This window comes from Mus caroli, chromosome 6, assembly GCF_900094665.2.
Source record: "Mus caroli chromosome 6, CAROLI_EIJ_v1.1, whole genome shotgun sequence".
In the NCBI taxonomy this organism is placed as follows: domain Eukaryota; kingdom Metazoa; phylum Chordata; class Mammalia; order Rodentia; family Muridae; genus Mus; species Mus caroli.
This window is the reverse complement of record NC_034575.1, coordinates 110,462,805-110,486,311: the sequence shown is the minus strand read 5'-3', so window position 1 is coordinate 110,486,311 and position 23,507 is coordinate 110,462,805. Positions and strand designations below refer to the sequence as shown.

Below are 23,507 nucleotides of genomic sequence, written 5' to 3'. Positions count from 1 at the left end.
AAAAAAAAAAAAAAAAAAAAAAAAAAAAAAAAAAGATATATTTATCTACCTTCAGTCATAAGTATAAGAATCTGAAAGAATGCACTTGGAGTCATTACTTGGGTATGAAAATAAGAAGGTTATTTTTAAAGATTTGTATTATAATGCAACTACTAGGCCATTTTCCTATCTTTGTTTTGTCTTAGTCAAGTATGTTATTATGAACCCAACTAACTGGCAAATTATGTAGGAGAAAGTGTTGCAGCAGTTAAAAAAATTAAAAATACATTTTAATATAACTGATTAATTATATTAATATAATTTATTCTGCTGTACATACCAGTAAAGGGTAGTCTTGTTTTTAAAAATGTCCTTGGATATCAGTGGTTCACCGCTTCTTTCAAATCTGAATAATTAAAGAGAAAAATATTTTGAAAATTTGTTGATTTTCTAAATTCTCAGACATTCCAATCTGCCAAAATGCAAATATACACATTAATTTTCATCCCCATTATTTGCTTTCCCTGAGCATATAAAACTTTATATTCTCTAGAAATAACCAACACACCATTAAATGGCTAATCATGGATCACACAGTTCCCAAAACTCTCATCAGAATAGTTGCATAAAAGAAACAGATAGCTGTTTGATCCACTTCTCTTGTTTTACCTGTAGGGTCACTGACTTGATGCAAAACTCTATTATACCCATTTTTAGTATAAGGTTAATAATAATTATATCAGCATTCAGACTTAGGAAAACCTAGATCTTTAAAGGGATTAGCAACCTCAAAAGATAGGGAGCTGAGAGATCTGGGTGTGGCTTACACATCAGAAGGCCTGCTATCCATCTCCAGTCAGAGGGTGTCTGATGCCAGTTTGATGAGAGTTATACATTGGGAAGTTGATGTTTACTGAAATTTCAGTTCATCTGGAAGCTACATACTGGGGAATTCTAAGATACAGTAGAGCCCGCAGCCTGATTGGGCATGGGAGATGCAGTACACAACAGACTAAGCAAACTTTTCAGAGGAAGGTCCAGGGAGCAGATTGTCTAAATAATGATTCACATCCTTGTCTCTTAAAAGGGCTCAGGGAGCCCAGAATAGGACATTCTGTAAAGACAAAACAGCATCCGGTGCCAAAAGCTTTTATCAGGAGGGCCAGAGAGCATGCAGACCCAACATTCTGCACAGTCTGACACACACAAAACTCCAACACTCACTCTTTTGACTTCTTGGAACTGACAGAAACTGCTACATGGTGCATGGTGTAAAATGTTACATCATGAAGATGATCGGTTTTCTCATTCTGTTATTTCTAACATGAAAGAACATGAGCTACAGCCAGTGAGCTTTGCTTGTTGGTATCCCCCATCACTGTGCAATACTGCTGCTTGGAAATGGAGAGTTTTAATGCCATCTCAGTACCAATAGTAAACTGTAGTTCTGTTCTCAGAACAGGGCAGTCTCTACAGGAAGAGCTAATTTGTCAGCACTTTCTGCCTGTATGCTTTGGTTGTGACTGTTGACCTCCATCATAATGATTTACATAAACATTCAAAGTTGCTAGTCAACAGTGAAAGCAGCATCCACAGCCAAACTGCTTACTATATCTTGCATGTTTAATGTATGGGAAACTGCTTTATCTATAAGAGATCACTACTATGACTTTTTAAAAAAAGTCAGCTAATATTATTTCTGGAGGCAGGCAGAATTCCTAACATCATGCATACCCTATCCCACTCCCTGGATTCACTCAGGCTGTTCTGTGTCTTCAAGACATAGTCTACAGACACAAGATGTCCCAGGACAGAGACAGTCTGAGGATAGTGTATCTAGCTACTCATATTCTATGTTTATTTTATGTTCATTGGATGATCAATCTATTTACAATCTCTAAAACCCAGAGACACAAAGTTCACAGTAGACCAGGCTATATTTGCCTACTTATTCAACTACTTTACATAAGAAGTCCTGAAATAGGACTTTCTACACACCACAGTAGATATTAATGCATTCCAACAGCAATTTATTCAGATTAATTTGCCTGAAATGGAACGAACAGTGAAAATTGACCCAAGAGATGGGGATTGGGGTAAAAAAGGAAATCATTGAGAACTTATCTAGGAATTATATCCCCAAAGGATTCCAAGTATAATGCATTGATAGACCAGTTGCCTGCCACCAAAAAGACCTTGGGTTCAATGTCCATCATTGCTGAACAAAACAAAACTGCTCCCCAAAGGTAATTTTGTAAGAGTTCTTTTAAAATGCTGCAGAAAGAGATGTCTTATAAAAAAAAAGACAACCTATGACAAAACTAATTATTTAAGTATAATATTGATACAAAAATGTGACCCTTTTCCTCCTCCACAAAAGAAAACATTTAAAAAAGGAGTGGGTGGGCTACTGAAATGGCTGAATGGGAGAGTTTTCTGGTAAGACTGATGGCCTGTGCTATCAGAATCCTATGGTGAAAAGAGAGAGCCAGATTCCACAAGTTGTCCTCTAACCTTTACCATGTGCATGTGCCACACACACACACACACACACACACACACACACACACACACACACACACAGATACACATACACACACATATATTGAAAAATGTCAGTCCTATTTATTAATATAAAATTAAAACTATAAGTAAAACTAATTAATTAAATCATATGCTTGAAAAATAAACTACTGTGATCAAATAGAACTTATCTCAGAAAAGGAAAGGCAATTTAATGCCAAAATTTGATAAATACATATAAGGCATTAGAAAAAATTTTAAAACAAGCCATATGATTATTCCAGAACATACAAAAACCAGTACTCTACATAGTTCTACCTTTGGGCTTGGGTTGTAGCTTAGTGGTACAATACTTGCCTAGTATGCTCAAGGACCTGTTTGTGACATTTCTTTTTAAAACTAAGAAAGTTTAATAGCAACAATCTGTCTTAAACTTACAACTAATATGGTCCTAATTATGAAATATGACAGTGCATTTCCTGAGGTACAGTCTATAAATAACCAGTTCCTTTTCCAACAGGAAAGGTTTCACTAGAAAATAAATGTGTGTTTGTGTGTTTGTGTGTGTGTGTGTGTGTGTATGTGTGTGTTTAGTGTGTATTGGAGGTTTATAGAAGACATTAAGATGTAAATACTCTGCAAGCTTTACAATTCAATAACAATATTATAAACAGCAACTTCACTGAACACTGGATTCATCACTTGCCATTTTTCTGTTCCTCTGTACATTGTACTGGAGTGATGACACACATCTTTCTACCGAAACTAGTTACCAGCAGCTTCATTAGACTTCTTGATTTCTGTTTTCCACTGATGTGCTAAAAAAATGCTTAATTAGTCCCTCTGACATGAAGAAAATGCTCTGGTTTCTGGATTTATGAGACAAGGATTTCAAGTTCCAAAGATGATGCCTCTGAGGTAGGATGTCCACCACACAGACACACAATGAGACAACAAATCTCAGCAATGTAAGAGCTAGGAAATATACTTTTTTGTGTGTCTGTTGCTCTTGTATTTAGCATATCCTGTCTGCTTATAAGTTCACATAATTGAATACTTACTAATCATCTCTAACAATTGTAAACCCCTGAGATTTTACAATTAAGGAGCTACAAGCTGATCTGAGTGGGCTCCTGCATACTACTGCCCTCTCCTGCCTTCCAGATACTTCTTAGCCTCTTACACCTGTTCTTTCTGAGATTTTCTACTATTGCCCTCTACAGGTTTATTGGCTTCCTTCTTTCTATTCTTGAATGTGGAATGTCTACTAATATGTAGTTTCTAATTCTTCAGCCATAGCTCCTGACATGGGAAGATTGTGTGTGTGAGTGTCTGTGTGTGCGTGTGCATGCATGTTTGTATGAATGTGTGTGTGTGACCCTAGGAGTTCATGCATGAATTGCAAGCTGAGCTGTATCTTTTCTTAAAGGTATGGAGAGTGCTCTTATTTCATCATACAATGTCTATCACAGTCTACTGGGGAGAGGTAGGAAGTAGGCAAATATACACAAATTAGTAATTTTTATTCCAAACTAAAATGTAGCCATTCCTCCATGTCTGAGGATGTATCCAACTACACAGTAAAAATATTTTTTTAAAACCTACATTAACAGGAAGGTACTGTTGCTCAGCATGTAAAGTATTTGATGACTTGAATTCAGCCCTTGTAGTTCACGTAAAGGTAGAAAGAGAGACCAACTCTACAAGCCATCCTCTGAGGTCCACACCCCTGCTGTGTCATTTGTTGCCCAAACTCAATGTGTCATATGTAGCCACGATAATCACAAATAAATATTCTAAAAGTACTCTGGCTATACTGAGCAGGTAACAACCTTGTCTTGTTATTAGTCCCCAAACAACACAGTATAACAATTTCTCTGGCATTTATGCTGTATTAGGTATAATAAGTCATCTGAAGGCAACTTGAAGCAAAATGGCTAGGTTATATGCAAACAATACATTTCATATAGATCTTGGAGCCAGTTCCTATGGATACAAACTCACTGAGCTTTTCCATGCCCTATCCCCTCTGACCATGAAGACTGATTCTATTAGAGTGGTAGCTCAACCAATGTCAGTTAAAAAATCTTCCTTAGATTTTTATAGAAAACTTATAAAATGTACTATTTATCTGGCTGTTATATCCTCAGATAAGCAAATAAAATTATTTTATTTGTATTAAAGAGCAGAGGGGAAAGGGTGAGGGGGAGAGGCTTTTGCTTCTTCTTTTTTTTCTTTTCTTTTCTTTTCTTTTCTTTTCTTTTCTTTTCTTTTCTTTTCTTTTCTTTTCTTTTCTTTTCTTTTCTTTTCTTGAGACAGGGTTTCTCTGTGTGGCCCTGACTGCCCTAGAATTCACTCTGTAGACCAGGCTGGTCTTCAATGCAGACATTCACCTGTCTCTGCCTCTGAGTACTGGGATTAAAGGCATACAACATCAATGCCAAGCAGAGAAAGCCTTTTTAACAGCGGTTGGTTGTCTTGCCCCAGTGATTGCTTTTAATAAATAGTAGAACTTCTGAATAAACATCAAAGATTTAGTGATCTCATTTGCCTTGTCACAAACAGCACAAAGACAATGTATTTTTAAGTCACTGCCACACACTAAATTGATTTACCATGAAGAACAACTAGCCCACATAACATCTGAATGTGGATATACCTGTACACATCTAATTGTTACACAGGCATGGTAGTTGGGGGTGTGTGGCTATAGATATTTCATTCTCTGGTAACACAGATACTATAAAACTAGGCTCTTGTGCAGGAATTGGTGGCTGGTTAAAATTGCTTGGGTTCAAATGCTACTTTTCTTATTTGGCAGATTAGGTTGTCTCTGTTTTTATTTCTTCACTGACCTGAATAATTCATGAAATATACAACATGCACCCACCTTCTTTTGAGACAGGGTCTCCTGTAGGTCAGATTAACCTTAAACTCACTGTGTAGCCCAGGGTAACCTTGGGTTTCTAGTTTTCCCAAGGACTAAGATATAGACATGTGCCACTATTCTTAATGTATGCAGTTCTGGGGATGGAACCCATGGTGTTCTGCATGCTAGACAAGTATTCTGTCAACTGAACTACATCCCATCCCAGTGTATAGCCTTAGAATTATATACAATATATGAATGTTGGAAGAATAAAATAAGATAGTGTATCAATGTGCTTAAACAGAGCCTGAAACAAAATTTATTGATCAATAAATATTAATAATAACTCTCAGTAACTAGCTTATCTTTTTGGTGCTTAAGTTACTTAAGAAAAAGTCCTTAAGCAAGATGGTTAAGTGACATTTTTTTTTTGTTTTTTGAGACAGGGTTTCTCTGTATAGCCCTGGCTGTCCATGAACTCACTTTGTAGACCAGGCTGGCCTCGAACTCAGAAATCCACCTGCCTCTGCCTCCCAAGTGCTGGGATTAAAGGCGTGTGCCACCACGCCAAGCTGTTAAGTGACATTTTGACTAAGGATTTAAGCTACGTGATAGACTAAGCATGATGATGAATGGTTAAAAAAAACCAAACAAACCATGTTCTAAACAGGAAATCACAGACTTTCATTCATAAATAATTTACAAACTAAGTTGCCCTAATGAGTAATTTTACACAAGAAAGTTATGAGAGCCATTGAGGACTGGGGGATAGAATCAGACTGTGAGTGTGAAATAGTAAAGTAGCAGTTATCTACTAAGCATCTGCTATTTATTACTAGCACTCTACACAAGGAGCTACAGGATGAACATGACAGACTCTCTTGTGTAACTGCACATGTAAAGGAAGACACAACCAGAAATCAATGGCTTGAGAACAGCACAGATGCTATTTGGAAAAAGAGGTTAGAAATGAATGTTGTTAGAGACAGTCGGGAGTTACCTCAACAAGCTACTGTACTTATAAGCATATGCAGGTGTACTGGCTTGTTTTATGTCAACTTGTCACAATCTAGAGTCATCAGAGAGGAAGGAGCCTCAAGGGAGAAAATGTTTCCATAAGATCCAACTATAAGGCATTTCTCAATTAGTGATCAATGTGGGAGGGTCTAGCTCATGGTGGGTAGTACCTTCCATAGGCTGGTGGTCCTAAGTCCTGTAAGAAAGGAGGTTGAGAAAGCCAGGGGAAGCAAGTTAGTAAGCAGTACCCCTCCATGGCCTCTGCATCAGTTCCTGCCTCCAGAATCCAGTCCTGGCTTCCTTCAATGAACAGTGCTGTGGAAGTGTTAGCTAAATAAACCCTTTCTTCTCCCAACTTGCTTTTTGGTCATGGTGTTTCATCACAGCAATAAAAACCCTAAGACATCAGTCTAGGCATATTGATCTCTTTCAGGTAGTTTGAGAATTAGTGATTTGACACTTAAAAATCCCATTTGGAAACCAATCGCTGGAAACCACATTCTGTCAGAAAGAGCAGCAAGAATTTCAGAATAAAGGTATCCCAATTTTTATCTTTTGTTTAGTAGATTAAAAGCACACATTGCTTTCATGCACTAGTCAGGGTCTCGACCAAGGGAAGAGCTAATAATAGGCACTGAGAAACTGAAGTGCAAAGGGAGAATGTTCAGAAGAGAAGTAGTTGTAAAACCCCAGAAAAGAAAAGATAAGAAGCATCAGGAATGTAAACCTCAGGGCAGGAAACTAATAGCCAGAGCTACTGTAAGAAGTGAGAGGAAAAGAGAAGGAAGGAGGGAGGAGGGGAATAAGAGAGGGATACAAAGTAGAAAGAAAGGGAACAAAGGAAGGAAGGAAAGCGGGCAGAAGGGAAGGCAACAGACAGGGAGAACAGGCCCAGAGGCTCTGGCCATTCCGTGGTAATGATGCGCATGTTCAGGTTAAGCTATTCACTTTGTACTTAGCCACCAGAATTAGTTGTCACTGGCATATTAAATATCACATAGAAATTAAATATGCTACCAAAACTATTTAACTTGAACTTTCACATTGGTAATTATACCTAACTATCACCTAAGGAAAGTGCCTTAGCTTTTCTCAAAACTGGAACTCCCCACCACTATGCCCATTCAGACATGAATTTTTTACTTGAGATGTCTGATATACATCATTTAATATAGCTAAATAACGTTCAATAAATATCTGAGTGCTTACTATATATTAGGTAATATTCTAGGTACATGTCAAAAATTTTATATGCATTTTGGTGAAAAGCATGATCTGTTTTATTCATACACCATAAAGGGGGAGGGGCCAACTTTTAACAAGGTATTTTACTAGAGAAGAAATGAAATTACTTTTTTCTTCTTCAGATAACCTGTTATTTGTTATTAAAAGCACTAAAATCATCCCTATGAAAAGAATGGCCCTCATCTGGGTTCAGACATTCCAGCATTTAAGACAATACACTAAAGATATCACCCCTACATATGAGTCTAAAGGTTATAAAGCTATGAAATGCAACTAATCAGTACTAAGACTAGTTACTAGGTGTTGACAGAAATAGTTTGATGTTTATCATAACTAAGTCAAATAGGCTAAATAATGAAGCTATCTATTTTCATGCATCAAAATAGCATCCCACTCCAGCATGGAAAAGGGAGATAGGCACAAAGTCCTACCCTTAGCTAAGGACCTGTTGAAGCTGGGAGAGGAAGGGTCAGTTTCTTTTTAAGAGTATGGTCCCTGGTAGGTCTACCAAGCTCCAGTAGGAGGATATAGGCAGTACAAACGGGACTTGATGTGTTAAAAATAAAAAAAAAAAGACACAGAGTTGGGTGGGTAGCAAAGGAGAAGTGGATCTGGGAAGAGCTAGGGAGTGAATATGATCAAAACTCATTGTATGAAATGCCCAAAGAACTGACTGTTTTTTTTTTAAATGAAAAAAAATGGCACCCCAAAGTTATCTCCAAGTGGGTAGTCACATAAGGTCTTATTCAATCATGACATTACATCACAGGAGTTAAAAACAAATGATTTAAAGGTCAGCATCTTGACTTAGATTTACGTAACTCACTTCTGTAGAAATTTGCATTACTTGTGAAAAACATCACGTGAAAGAGGAACTTACTATAAATATTAAAATTGGAAATAAATGAACGGCTGAGAAAGCATTGGAAAATAATAGTTTCCTTAAAAAGAATTGGAGAACTACAGAGTGTGGGTGTGTGTGGCTCATTGGTATAGCATGTGCTTAGCGTATAGGAGGGCCTGGTTTCAGTTCCCAGCAAAACACACACACACACATAATCTAATTGTGAAACTAAGTATAGAATACATTTTAAAAAAAATCTAATTTGCACATATATTTACATAAGCTTATTTACAAGTACTGATGAAAAAGCTAAAAATTTAGCGTATGCTAATGTTCCAAAGTAGCTAATTATGAAGGAAGTATGTTCTACTAGCTTACCAGCACAGAAAGAAAACCTTGGCACCTCAGGTTTAGGTGGGAACTTACAAGTTGCCTAGTTCATTTCTCCTCAGTAAGGGAAGCCATCTTAAAGACTCTCCTGGGCTCTAATGACAGAGCATTTTCTGCCTGTGGCAGCCTTTGCCACTGCTGGACAGCTATAGGTATTACAATTCTTTACTTACACTGAGTTAAACTATGACTCTCTTTAATGTCTCGCTACCATTTGATAAATAAAGGCTATGTGACAGTTCCATAAAGAAAGGGGCTAGCTCTGCCTTGCTTACTATTATAGCTCTGTGTCCAATATATAAAGTGATATACAGAGAGGGTACCCTAAAATCTATGGCAAGTCCCAGAATAGTTTTTTCTTCAAGACAGTGTGCACCGAATTTGAGGTGAAGGGCATTTTCTCTGCAGTATACTATAGCTACGTTTATGAAAGGTCAAATCATACGCTTGAATTTTATGACAACGTCACCTCAAAGCTCTCCTCCCCTTGATCCAGGTCAGTGTGTATTGGTGTGTAGACTATGACTTTGCCTAAGAGCTCAGTGGGGTTTTGTCTTCATTCCTACAGATGTGCCACACATATGTCCAGTTCTCCTAACAGCTACCTGGTGGCTTTCTCTGCACGCAGCTGCCAGGTTAATCTTCTGACTAAATCATCTCTAACTTCTTAAGATCTGGAATCTCCTCACTGCTAAGACAAAGCCCATACTCCTGCCTCTGCAGTCCAGACATTTATCATCAGTCTGAAATCTAAATTTCCATCCCTGTTTCTGACTGTTCATTCTCTGGTGCTGTATTCTCTGTCTCCAGTTGGTTCATGTGGAGGCCCCTGGGGTTGTGTTTAGTCACTATTCAAGACTTGGTTTTCTTACACTGGAGATTCTTTTCTTTTTCTCTTTGACTATCTCAAATCATGAACATTAATTTTTGAGGAGACATAAAATTATCCATTTCAGGGTATATGATACTATTAATACATGTAATATTGTTATATATCATATAATACTATATAATGTGTAGTATATACTTTTATATTTTGTTTTCAGTCAATACATAATGGTTGTATACAGTGTAGGGTACAGAGTAATATTTCCAATACATGTATACAATGTGCAGTGGTCAGACCAGAACACTGGAAAAGCCGTGCAGTCAGGGATGGCCTCGTAGCTTGGCAGTCAGCTGCTTGCCTAGCATAGGCCTGGGCCTGGGTTTGAGTCTCAATACTGCATCCAAAAGAAAGAAAAGCAGCTCTAAATCTCCCTCTACCTAGCTCCAAAACTGAAGTTTCACCAAAGGAAACCTAGTTCTTTGTAAAATGACTTACTCTGTTTGGCTCCTTTGTTGATTCTTTCTCTGTACCTGTTTGTATTGGTTTTCAATCAGGCTACCCTCTTAATTCTTGAACTTCTGAACTCTCCTCTGCAGGGCTTTCCCCAGCTACTCCCTCCCTCCTTTGATTTCAGTTACACTCATTTTCAGCCTTGAATCATCATGTTGCGATGGGTTGTTGGTTAACCATTTCAACTGTACCCTTTTTGGACTTAGGTGGATTCAAGGCTCCTAGCTAAGGTATTCTATCTTTCTCTGAGTCAAGAGCCTAGCCAAACAATTTAATTGTTTGTGTGGAGGGGTTTAATTCCCTGTGTGCAGCAAGACATGAAAGAGTACTAAAATGAAACTGAGGTTTGGATATTCAATGAGAGCACATCTCAAACCTCCTTGAGCTCGTTATCCTTCCCGGTGTGCTCTTTCTCAGGAAGCAAAGGGTCTGCGCATGTCTAGCCAGTGTTTCTTTGCCCTAGTAGCTGAGCAGGTGTGAGAATGGGAGGAAAATGGCAGGTTGCCCAAGGGCAGAGAAGGTGCAGGTTCCCTGTATTCATCTTTAGCAAACAGACTCCTACCTTCATTCAACATCTACAGATGAAGGCCTACCAGGAAGAATTGGGTGTCCAGAGATGTCACAAAGCATCTTTTAAAGAGGCTCATCTTTTGTATTTGCTTTTATATGCAAATCAGTTTCTCATTCTGATACTTTGAAGTTGTTCATAAATACAGATCTTTCTTGGAAAATATTAACTATTAAATAACCATGATGGTAATACTTGTGGCTAATACATGAAATAGCTGAGCAATTAAAGTACCATCTATTAAAAGATGGGCACGTTGGCATACAGCTTTGAGCCCTTTACTCAGGAAGCAGATGCAGGCAGATCTTTGAGTTTGAAGTCAGCATAGTGTACAGAGTGAATTCCAAGCCAGGGTTACACAGAGAAACCCTGTTGAGAAAAGAACTATTATAAACCAGTGGGTAGGTAAAAAAATCTGATGGTGCTTTATCTAACCTGGCAAATGCATGAAAGGGAATCAGTCTTACATGATGCATGGATAGAAGTCTCAGCAACATTTGTGTTGTGCTTTGTTACAAACCATTTCCAGCTGTAGTACTGCACAGAATTTGTCACAGTTGCTGTTGAGAGTCGACAAAGAGGAATGTAAAAACAGGGCTCAGGCCCCCAGGCCATTATGGAGCCTGTTCCTCTGACCAGGACTACTGAATGAGCTAATGCAAAATGCCAAAGTCTATAATTATCATTTCTCCTTTTCTCATGTCTCACTTTACCTGCTCTAGAGTATCAGGGTGAGCAGAATAAAATTTTCTTCTGATGTTAATTCCATATGTCCTAAAAATGTTACACAGAATGTGTTAATATTAAATAAACCAAAATTTTAGGGATTCTCCTAAAAATTTGGGGAGTAGTAATATTAAGAATCATGTATAAATTATGCTGAAAATGCACATACTTGTTCTTAAAGTCAAATTTAAAAGTACATATAAAATACTTAGGATGCACCAGTCCCCTGCTGCAGGCCGGGACTAAGGAAGGTATACATTGCATAGATAGGTTAAAAAAAAAAAAGGTCAAGAGCTATAATACATATCACTATACTCTAATAATACATGACAGAAACATGAAAATAAAGAGAAATGACACCCCCCCCCCAAAATCAGCAAACGTAATTTGTGATACAGAAGATAGACTATCAGATTATGTTTCAGAGTAAGTGGGTCTTTCACTTCTGTCCTTTAGGCGAAGATTAAGAACAGTTTGAATACTCTGAATTCAAAAGCTCAAAAGCTGGTGGTCGGGGTAAATCCTGTCTATGCATGCCGCTTTTTAAAGCTTTATAGCCATATCAAAACCAAATGAGTCATCTGTACATATTTGCTAGGTTGGAGACTGTTCTGAGAAGCACAGAGAACACATGGAATAGGTTATGTGGCTGGTCATGCCAATATGCTATATGTTCAATCACTGTTACTTCACATCTCTGACAAAAACAGGGTCTTTAACTGCCCAGTGCTAGATCCAGGTTTGTAGTTGGTACATTGTGATCTTTACCTCCTAAACCCCAGCTTCACCATTCATGTGGCTGTGTTTTCAGAAAACAGGTTTTAATCTCAATGCAAAGATACAGGGTTTGTAAAGTCAGTGGTCACTCAACAAGGGTGCAGTTTGCAGGATACAGTAAATACACTGGCCACATCTGCCAACTCTGGAAGTTTTGTTTATGCCTAAATTGATGTTCCCTCAATATTCTACAGCACTTTGTGTGGGCAAGAATATATTCTATTTGATTTCACATAAGTGCCTTTTAAATGTGTTTTCCTTGCGTACTGCCCTTATTCATGTTCAGAATTTATTTCTAAGTAGTCAATGAAACATTTATGTCATTTTAAATACCAAAGAAAATTGGTAAGGGCAATTTATGAATCCAGAAATATGGAATAGTTATAATAACTTGGTTAGGGAATGGTCATTCTACACAGGCTAGGGGGCTAAGGTGGTGGCTCAGTGGTGAACAGTTTACCTAGCATGTTTGATGCTCAGGATTTGATGTCTCATACTGCATCCCTCCACAGAAAATCCTTTGGTGGGTTTACTCTTTGAAGTGTCAGCACTTTAAGGCTGTCCTACCACAAGATTCTAAGACCTAGAAATTGAAGTCTTGTTAGCTATAGTTCATATTGGCTGACATTAAGGACTAAATCAGCAGGAACTTGAGAGGGAAGAAAAAAAGATTTAGTATCACCGACATAAAACTTCTAGAAGACATTTTAATACTTTAAGATGGAAGGGGTATTTTGAGCCACAAGACCAATACAAGATACATACATACATACATGTACATATGTATGTAATACACAACACACACATATATATTGATTATGAATTCAGATATATATCTGAAATACACACACACACATATATATATGTGCATATATATATATACATATATATTCACAAAGAAAGTAACAGGAACAATATATAACCTAGGTCAATTCCTTCTGGAACTTCTAGAACAGGGGGGAAAAAAGAAAAGTCCAAGGGCTATTACTGTACTTTGCATGTATGCATGTACTTTGCATGTATGCACTCATAAGTGTAAATATATGTGATTTTTGCATTGTTCACAGGGATTTGGGGAAACATACTACTTGCTATTTTCACACCACTTTCTTCAGAATTTCTACCATATTTCACACCAAGGTCTCCTTGATAAGGGAAGCTTACCTTAACAGGCTTCTTCTATATCAGTGACTAGTTATTATTACATGTTCAACATTCTGCCAGGAGTTAGAAAGCCAAATAACTCTTACATGAGGTCACTCCATTTTAGAGAGAGAAAGAAAACAAAGAGCACACACATATATTTTTAAGGAAAAAAATTAAAAGAGGAGAGCTTTAAGAGAAAGTAATTTCAGAAACTGTCTTCGAAGCTGTCTTTGACAGCACAAACTAAAGATCAAAAAGGTCACAGGCCATCTGCAAAATTGAACCTTATATAATTGAACATGATGAGGCTGTTTTTAAAAAAAAAGATGGATTTTAAGATTTTTTTTCTCCTTCCTAAATAAATAAATCATGAAAAGAAACCTGCACAGGTAAATCTAATATGTTACACAAAACTAAGTGTGAAACAAAGTTTGGGTATAAGAGAGAAAAACTCAGAAGTCCAGCTAGAGGACTCTCATGCTTTGCCTTGATCTTTGCTCATCAGGATCACAGTGAAACGAAGAAGATAACTATTTTCTCTGTTGCTAAATATCCGCACCTCCAAGGATGGCTTTTAGATAGGATCTTACTCTGTGGCCCAGGATAGCTTCAAACATGCAATGCTCCTGCCGCAGTCTCTCAAGTGCTGGGATTACAGGTGTACACCAACATTCCCAGTTCAAATATGGGTTCTTATAACAAAGCTTTTATGGAGTTCTTGTATCTGGCTTTTCCTATATCTTCTGGTGCTCCAGAAAAAGCCTCAGAAGTGATGGTATAGCATTACCGTGTGCAACATATTGCCCAACTGCTGTCTAAGCTGCCTGAAGTAAATTACAGTGACATCAGAGATACGTAAATACAAATTTCTTCAGCTTCTAAATCATAGTGTGTTGTCTGCAGGACTTTGCATGCTAGACAACCCCTCTAGCACTGAGCCACACCCCTGGCTGCAAAGGCCAAATCGCAGAATTTTAGAGTAAGAAACAAAACTCTTACTAGAAATCACTAGGAAGGGCTTATTGTCAACCTTTATAAAACTGGAATTGGAAAATAGCTTTATTTACTTAACATAGAACTGTTTTCCAGGGCTAGATCTGTAGTTGTATAAAATCCAGTCTTTGAGACTCAGGGCTCCTAACTGCTACTCAAAGACAAAAAGAACCAGTGAGACCCTGTCTAAGAGATCCAGTTAGCCTTACAGCAACAGTTGGCCTACCATGACAGGAACTTACAGACAACAGCACAGAGTTTTTCTAAGTAATCTAGCAAGCCAGCTATGGCGAGTTTTACAGGACAGTTCCCAGAGATTCTATGAATAAGGTGCAATATGGCCAGGAACTTCACATAGGCTACAGACAAGAGTATAGCCTAATAAATGCAGGCTGGCTCGATCCATTGTGTAGTACTGAGGACTATGGTGAAGCTCTCTGATCTTCCAGCCTCTACCTCCTGATGTTAAGATTCCAAGTTGTTAGTGTTTGGAATAGAATCTAGAGTGTTCAGCATGCTAGGCAAGCACTCCACCAACTGAGCGACATTCCTAGCCCTCCCTACTCTTTCAGAAAAAATTTACTGAATACCTACTAATCACTGTGCTATATGCTGGAGATGGGAAGATTAATAAAAGCCCACTGGTACCTTCCTTCAAGAAACTTCACATCTATTACTTTCAAAGTCCTAACAGCCAGCAAATTTGAACACTGCTGAACCCAAAATTTAAAATATTATACTGCCTTTAAATAAAATCAGGATGTTACTAAGTCATTCCAAATGCTTCAAGGAAACATGTAGCAATCTTCCATTGCCAAATGCTTGCCTGGGTGTACTCTACTTTTCTGAATTATTCTGACATATGCAAATAATTTTTTGAAGTTTCAACTTCACTTATATTTATATCATTCACATGTTTGTTTTCTCTCTTTATAAACCTTATCCAGTATATAGAACAAGAAAAACATGCATATGGATACACTTTCCCACACACTCAAAAGTTTGTTTACATGGGTAATTATCAACTGTAAGAAAGAGACAATATATAGTAGGGTGGGGTTTCAGGATTCTCAGAGTTAGGTTCATAAACTGAAAAGTTGTGTAAACACTAATGACAGGTAAGCAGTATGCTTAGTACTGGGTGTGAGGGTGGCCACTCTTAACAAATCCCACCAATTATCTGATTCTCAGAACTAGTAAGGCCATCAAGCTTCGGTTTCTAGCAGAGCTTCGTTGAGTTGCTGTAACCATTTTAAGTCTAAAGAGAAGAAAGCAGAGTATGTGTGAAGTGGATCTGCCACATAATGCATAATGAAGCATTAAGAATCATTTCTTCTTCTTAGGCATTTTCTTTTCTCACTGAAGTGATTGAAAACTCCATTGTGATCTATTAGGCAGGTGCTTTAGCTGTCTGCTGGAACTAACTCATGAAGACAGCAGGGGATTCGTGTGACATCGTGGAGGAAGCAGAGGACCTGAGGTAGGGTGATAGCATAGTGCTTGACTACTGCCAGCTCACAGCGCTGAGCTTTGATGACATTTCCTAGGTAAAATGCTATTGCACAACAACTGTTTGTTTTCTTTTGAGCTGAAAAATAGTTCGAGGACCATCCGAAACCTGTCTTGATTTAAGTTTTTTAAATTACATTTACTTATTGTGTGTGTTCAGATGACGACCCTCGGGAGTCCATTCTTTCCTCCCACCATGTGGGTCCTAGGGACCAAACTCAGATTGTTCAGCTTTGACCGACTGAGCCATCTCTTAGGTCCTTGTCTTGATTTTTATGAGAAAAAATATGTATGCATGGTGAATAACTCATTTGTCTTTTCTTCTCACTGCTGGTCCACATGGTTGGTTTCATGTATATTTTGCTGCCAAGGGCCACATATTACCTTATTTCCCCTCCCCTCTTTTAACCAACCCCCTTTATCCGACTCCACGCGTGAGCAACTCTCCCTTCCCCAATCCTGTCCTTCCTCCTCCTAAGGGCAGTGGTTATAGGCATTCACCAAATGTAATTTCTACTCTCTCTTTCCAACTCCACATGAATGTGACCTGTGTTTTCAGGCAACAAGAAATCAAGGAAGCAAACTTTTTTTTGTCCTGATAGTGACGTGGTCAGTTAATTCTGCCCAGAACACTGGCTCTTTAAAGTGGACTCCAGACCTTCGTATGACAACAGCACTTTTAGTGGTGGAATGACAGCTGCAGGGGTGGGGTCAAGGTTAAGGAGTTCTTTCCAGTTCTTCACCCCAGCACTCAGTCTCACAGTTCTGTGTTTCCCTATTGCCCTCCCTATAAAGGAGAATGTATTGCTCAAACACACAGGATAAAAGAATAACTTGTCTCTATTCCCTTTGCTAGATTCTCCCTACAAGTTACTTGAGGGTCAGAGAGACTAACAGCAGTGAGAGGCAACCTGAGAATTTCAGTGATTCTAGGAGCCTGAGAGGAGTGGATTCTTCCAACCTAATCTTACATCCTAGGACATGGTAAGCACACAACCTGTGCCTGAGAGCAGAGAAGACTGGGATCTGTATGTTCTACTCCTACACCCTCCTACTCAGGGTGTTTCCCTTTTCTCTACTTCCCTCACATTACTCTTGCCCTTATCTGCCGCAAACTGAAAAGGACTCCTCACTCCCAGGTCCATGCCAATCTGAACTCTTCCAAGGGGTCAGACAATTTGTTTCAATTCATTTTATCTCCATATTAGAATTCCAGATAAGTCTATAGGTTTTTTTTTTTAAGTAGTTAAATATAGCATTGAACTTATTTTCTAAAGAGAATAAGATAGGGCTAGAGAAATGGCTCAGGAGTCAAGAACACTTGCTGCTCTTTCAGAGGACCCAGGTTCAATTCCCAGCATCTACATAATGACTCACAGCCATCGGTAATGCCAGTTCCAGGGGGTTGGAAATGCTTTTCCAGCCTCTCTAGGAATCCAGACAAAGTGGTACACAGACGAACATGCAGGCAAAATAACCACACATGTCTAACGTTTATAAACAGTAATTGTTGAAGGGTGATACAGCACTTGTCCAGCACATGCAAGGCCATCGGCATTCAATTACCAGTATCTCAAAGCAAAACATATGGCACGGAATCAATAAAGAGGAGCCTGGGGGCATTACTGTACAAAGTAGTACAACAGTACTACTTTGCATGTGAGGGGCCAGGGTTTGACTTCCAAAACCTAAATAAATAAAAATGATTAACTGCAACAAAGCCTTATTCTATTATCTAGTTTAAATTCTGCCTGAAAGGTTTAAATTTACTGTAACCAATGCAAGTTATAAAGATTGATGACATCTTTCTTTTGTGTCCGGAACAGTGCAGTGGAGAAAAATCCATTCTACGCTATCAAAAAAGATTTCTCAGTCACTGTCCTGGTCTCAGGGGGTGCTTGAAACCAGAGCCAAGACTCTTAGGAAGCCCCAATAGTACTTGCTAATAAGAGGGTAGAAGTTAATGAGAATCTGGGCTCCCACTCCCAAAGGGAAACCCACGAAGACACTTACCCCTACTTATAAGCACCAGCTTGAGCCTTCCGTTGCCTCCATAGGCCCAACCTTGCATCTCTGCCTCTACAAGATAGAGCCTGGTAATTCCAGGTCTTGAGTTTTTTATTTGTTTGTTTGTTTTGCCAGGGACGTGCAGTTCAAGCCCCACGGCAATTTTCCCCAACAATCACTTGTGCATACATAAGCCTTTTTCCGTCCCACTCATCAGGCGAGCACGCAGCTCACCAAGATGCTGCTTGGGATCGGCCCAGGTTACCATATCCAGTCCCAGTTCATTTCTTACATAGGGAAGTCTCTTACAATAATCTGTATTAGTTAATCCACAGAGGGCTTCAAATGCGGTGTCATTCATATACTTGTCCAGTTGCTGTCTGCCAATAAGTAAGTGGCCTATTAAGAGTCACAAGTGACTTGTCAAGCTTTTTAGAAGGCTGATTTGGGTTACTGTTTGTTGCAACAAACAAGCAGTTTTAATGACTAGCACAAGGGATTATTTAGTCTTTTAGGTGTTGGTAGTAAACTATGGAGCTGAAGGAGACTACTATGCTTGGAAAAATAAACTTCCCCTGGATAGCATATTCAACTCTCTCAAAAGTATGCCATAAAAATCCATAAAGAGCAGAGCTTTATCAAACAAACGCACTAGCCTGCCGCCCTGGAAACTCAGTACAAGCACAAAGACCCCTTGTCTGTGAAGGACTCACAAAAACAGAAGAAAAAAATATGTTATGCTTGTTTTTGTCCCAAATCATCAGCAGTAAAGAATATAATTTGAAGCTGAAAACAGAATATTTCTATAATTTTTTTTCTTGAGTTGGCTATAAAACAACAGGCATTTTTATCTTTCTTCACAGTTATCTCGGAGGCGGTAAGAGAGCAAACTAGTGAGCCTTGTGAGCGAGTCAGCGCTGACCTAGATAGCTGGGTAGGCTGTCTTTAGGTCTCAGCTCGGGTAAATTCAGGGCCCAGCTCTTATCGTTTAGGAAATCCAGGCTTGCTGATAAAAGTCTTAAAACCATACCCAAGACAAGCAAATAGAAACAAAGACTCATAACTTTAAGCTTCCCTAACTTTCCATACTTAGAAAGAACATAATAATTGGAGTAGTTAAGCAGCATATGCATCCATGTTCTAAACAGAATATTTGATTAAAATATTGATATGTATGTATAACTGAAGAGAAGTAGTAAGAATAAAGCTAGGTCTTAAGATAATGATTTAAGGATATACCATACCAGTGGTAGATATTATCTTAACATGAACCGTACATTTCGCCAAAGTATGGCCTATTGTGTTTGAGATCTCCTTATAAATGCAGTTGTGTTGGATAATTTATTAAATAATAGTTTAAAATATATAATGTATAACTCTCCAAGACCTCCCCCTGTATTGTGAGAAAACTACAAGAAATGGACAAAAACAACCTTAGGGGAAAAAATTAAAAATTAAAAAAAAAAACCTCATATACTATGAAACTAATATATAGTATTTGAGGCTCCCTTGGTATCGAGACCAATATTTAATTGGCCTTGCTATTTTTTTGGTCAACTTAATTCCGTTTCTAGTGACCTTTGTAAGCAATCATGCCGCTGCCCTTTTTGCTGTATTTAGGCGTTAAGAAAGTGAAGTTAAGTAATGGATAACAGGGAAATTTGCCACAAAAATAAGAAAAACAAGAAAGAAATTCACTTTGACAATTTGTGGGTTGTGCATATGTTTAAAATTACATACTATTGACTTAAATCAAATTGTCTTGACTAGTGTAGTATTTTTTTAATCTTCTACCAATATTTACTTAGTGGAATCCTATGAAAGCAAAAAAAATTCTTCCAGTATTTTTGCCTCACTTTATGACACAGAGAATATTTTCAAGTCCACATTACAATAAATTTAGCAGAAAGACACAAATTAGAATGGCCAACATATCTTGCCATACGCACCGGGCACCTACAGATCCTGTGAAAGCTGTGAAAATATTCAGACTTTTGGGAAAATTACTTTAACAAAATTTTTATGAAAGTTTCCTTCTATTAGCAACCACTTCATAATCTAAAAAGTTAAATACATTGCTAATCCTTATACATGTTTTTACAGTGCCTCTACATAGCTTCCCCACACAGAAGGATCTTGACAAGACTGATGGCATATTCTTTTCAGAGACATAAAAGTGAAAAAATATCATTTATTTAAATATGTAAAACTTACTAACTGAAATCAGTCACTTGCATACTCAGTAATCCATTTCTACGTCAAAAATTTAAAGTCATGCTTTTCATATATGAATTTTAAATGTCACAGGGATTTTGAAACTAAAGATACGATTTTTTTAAAGTGTAATTTGCCCTTTTCTGTTAAAGTGATTCTGAAAGATGTAGTGACATGAGTGTTAGGAAAACCAGCTCCTTTAAAGGAAATATACTTAATTATTAAAAATAGTTATCACAAAAAATGTCAAAGTAGTCTTAAATATTGATGTGTATGATGTTTCCAGGTCTTTTAGTTCTAATGTGTTTAGAAGAACTTATAATCTTTTAAATATAAAAAACCGAGGAAACAACATTTAAAAACTCTTCGGCCTAGAGGCATCAAGAACTTCAGACTTCACCGGCGCCATTGTTCTTCAACAGTTTGAAGAGTTTGAAACTTTTACATATGAAAAAGATTTTTTTTCCTTAAAAAGAAAACTGTCAACAATCTTTTTCCTCCTAGTGAGCTGCAAAAGCTTGAGGTGACCATCAGTTGCTCCCTAGATCTTCTCACTGAAGATACAGTTCTCAGCAAATTAAATATGAAGTAGCACTGGAGTGAGCAAATTTACACAAAACACACAGTAAAATAAAAATCGAGGGCTTTATAATATGCTTCACTCCAAATAAGGCATGACACTGAGTTAAAATGTTCATATATTAAAATTAATATTTCGGACATTTACTTTAGAGCAAATGTGGTTGAAGATAAATAAGAGAACTTATTTTAAAGTTGAAACCCAATCTTCTGAAATACCGCTCCAAATGCTCGTAGTATCTATGAGCGCTTCTGTCAAACTTGCAAGAGAACTATCTCTTTGAGTAGTCATAGCGTATATCCGTTCCTACCCTAGCCAGGTTTTAAATCATAGAGCACCTGGAGTTAGTTACATTTTTAGTCAGCAATTGATCACTTAGCTATGGACAGGAAGACTCCCACAGAGCACCTGATATCTTTGGAAGACCTGCCCAAGTCCAAGACTAAGTTATTCATTTAATAACTCCGGTTAACAATTTGCTTCGTGCATGATAATAAAGAGTTGACATTACAATAATGAACTCCAAATCAAGAGGCTTTCCAACTGTTAGCTATCCTGTAACTTGGTTCATCTGGTTTTGTTTTCAAATGATCATTTAATTTTAAATTTTGTCCTTCATCCTGCTAAAGAGGAACAACTTTTAGCCTCTTCCTGACAGAAAACTTAACTTTTCTTTTTTCCCTTCTGAAATAAATGGCACGACCTTCCCCCTGTTAGCATCAGAAGCAAAGCAGATTCTTAACAGTACAAGAACACAGCCGCACCATCCTGATGTGTAAGAACTTGGGGGCAGTTTGGCCACTTCACAACACCCTCCAACAAAAAAACGTGATGACGATGGGGCCACTCACCTACTCAATGGGAGTTAAGAAGAATTTAGCGCTGCAGCCTTCGGATCCCCAGCAGAGGTCCAGGCCCCTTCTTGACCTCCTCGCGTCCCTTATATAAAAGCAGCCCAGGCTACTCCCAGTTTCTGCCTCCTCACCTTAGGCTCCTCCCCAATCCCAAGCCATAAAGCACCGGGAGCCACACACCCACCTTCCGCCCCCAGCACGAGGGCTGCCTACTCCAGTGAGCCGGGCCCTGTGCTTGCCCCCTCCTTAGACTGAAGAGGGGCACTGGTGGGGCGGGGCCTTGGCGACAGTGACCCCCGCTTTCCTCACACCTGGCGAGCCCCGGGCAGGGAGCCGTGGGCCAAATCGCCTCCGTGATCACGGACGCATCCTCCTCCCCACCCCACCCCCGACCTCCAGAGCCTCAGGGCGACCGGTGGCTGCTGGCGAGCCCCTCTCTAAGTCTGTCACCAGGATCCGCACAATGTGGTCCCCCCCGCGGGAGTTCTGGAGACCTGGCTTTCCTGTCAGGGTTTGGCGGCCGGGGACACCCTGTTCCGCGCTCACACACGCGCCTGCCTGCGCACCCTCTCAGGGAGCCACTGTGGCCCTCCGCACCATGCGGGTGCCCCTCGCGAGGACAGTCACCCTGTCAGTCACACTCGGCTCTCTAGGAGGGTGACCGGTCCTCAGCCGAGACCCCTCACTCTGTCCCTGAGTCCGCGACCCCGCCCCGCTATCACTCTCTCGCTCTTCTCTTATGTGACTTCTCCTCAGCCCTCGCGATCCCCTCAGACCCAGACTCTGTCACCTTGTTTGTCACATTCGGTCCTGTCAAGAGTATGACTTCTCCTCAGCGGGGTCCCTTGAGTCAAGATTCTGTCACTTGGCCACTCTCCGTCCTGTCAGAGTGTGGCTTTCCAGCCCGTATCCCCTCTAGTAGAGACAGGGTTAGGCTGTCAGTTACACAGCCCTGTCAGAATGTGACTTCTCATTCCCCTCAGCCGAGACCCAGTCACCTAGCCAGTCAGATCCAGACCCCACAGGCTGAGACCCTCCTCACCTTGTCTGTCACACAGTCCTGTCAGAACGTGACTTCTCAGCCCGCGTCCCCTCAACCGAGACCCGTCAGGCTGTCGGTCTCACAGGCTCCTGTCAGAGTGTGACTTCTCCTCAGCCCGTCCCCTCAGCCCGGTCACCTTGTCGTCACACTCGGTCCCCTCAGGCTGCGCGCGACCCAATACCCCAGCGCAGCGCCCCAGGTCTCTTCTTCCGCGTCCCTCCGGCGGGCCGCGTGGCCCGGGGCGACTCTGACCTGAGGCGGCGGCTTGGCGGGTGCTGTGCGTCGGTGAGGCCGACCGGACCCGAGCGCCCCAGGCGGCTGCCGCTCCGAGTGCGACGGGCCCCGCCTGGCCGGCCGTGGACGAGAGGAGCGGAGCCGAGCCACCCGGCCGGACCGGGGGCGGTGCCCAGGGAGCCAGGGAGAGGCCGGAGGCCCCGCGCCCGCACCCGGAGGCCGGCGTCCACGAGGCCCGCGTGGCCCTCCCGCGCCCGGCGCCGCGCGCTGGTTACCTGGCCGCCTTGCTCCTCACAGCCACTGGGAGGCGACCCAGGAAGGTCCCGTGTCCCTCAGACCGATGTCCATGTCCTGACTGTCGTGGGGAAGTTTGGTTTTTTCCTAGATGTGCTTTTCATCATATATATATATATTTATATATACCATATATATATCATACATAATATATATTTTTATATATCATATGTATGATATATATAATATATGCACACCATTTATATTTATATGACTTAAGTATACTTAGGATCTCTCTTTTTTTCTTTTTCTTTTTAATCTTAGTTTTATTTTTATTTTTAATCTCAGAATGCTGTGAAGGTGAACGCCTTAATCAACAGACTTTAATGTTAATCATTTAATTTCCTTTATAAAAAC

General features: G+C 39.7%; 1 protein-coding gene across 3 annotated transcripts in view; it reads right to left on the bottom strand.

Moving 5' to 3' along the window:
* The window catches only part of Pparg (peroxisome proliferator activated receptor gamma), a 129,940-nt gene extending 106,862 nt beyond the window's left edge, over positions 1–23,078 (bottom strand). The window contains exons 1-2 of one of the 3 annotated variants that reach the window (XM_021164280.2): positions 22,623–23,078; positions 320–385 (exon numbers count right to left, since the gene is read on the bottom strand). The gene's annotated coding sequence lies outside the window, so the exon portion shown is untranslated. Of the gene's footprint in view, positions 1–319; positions 386–21,577; positions 21,658–22,622 lie in introns of those variants that run through there. The other 2 variants (XM_029478633.1, XM_021164281.2) reach the window with 2 other exon arrangements.
* Positions 23,079–23,507: the final 429 nt, after the last annotated feature.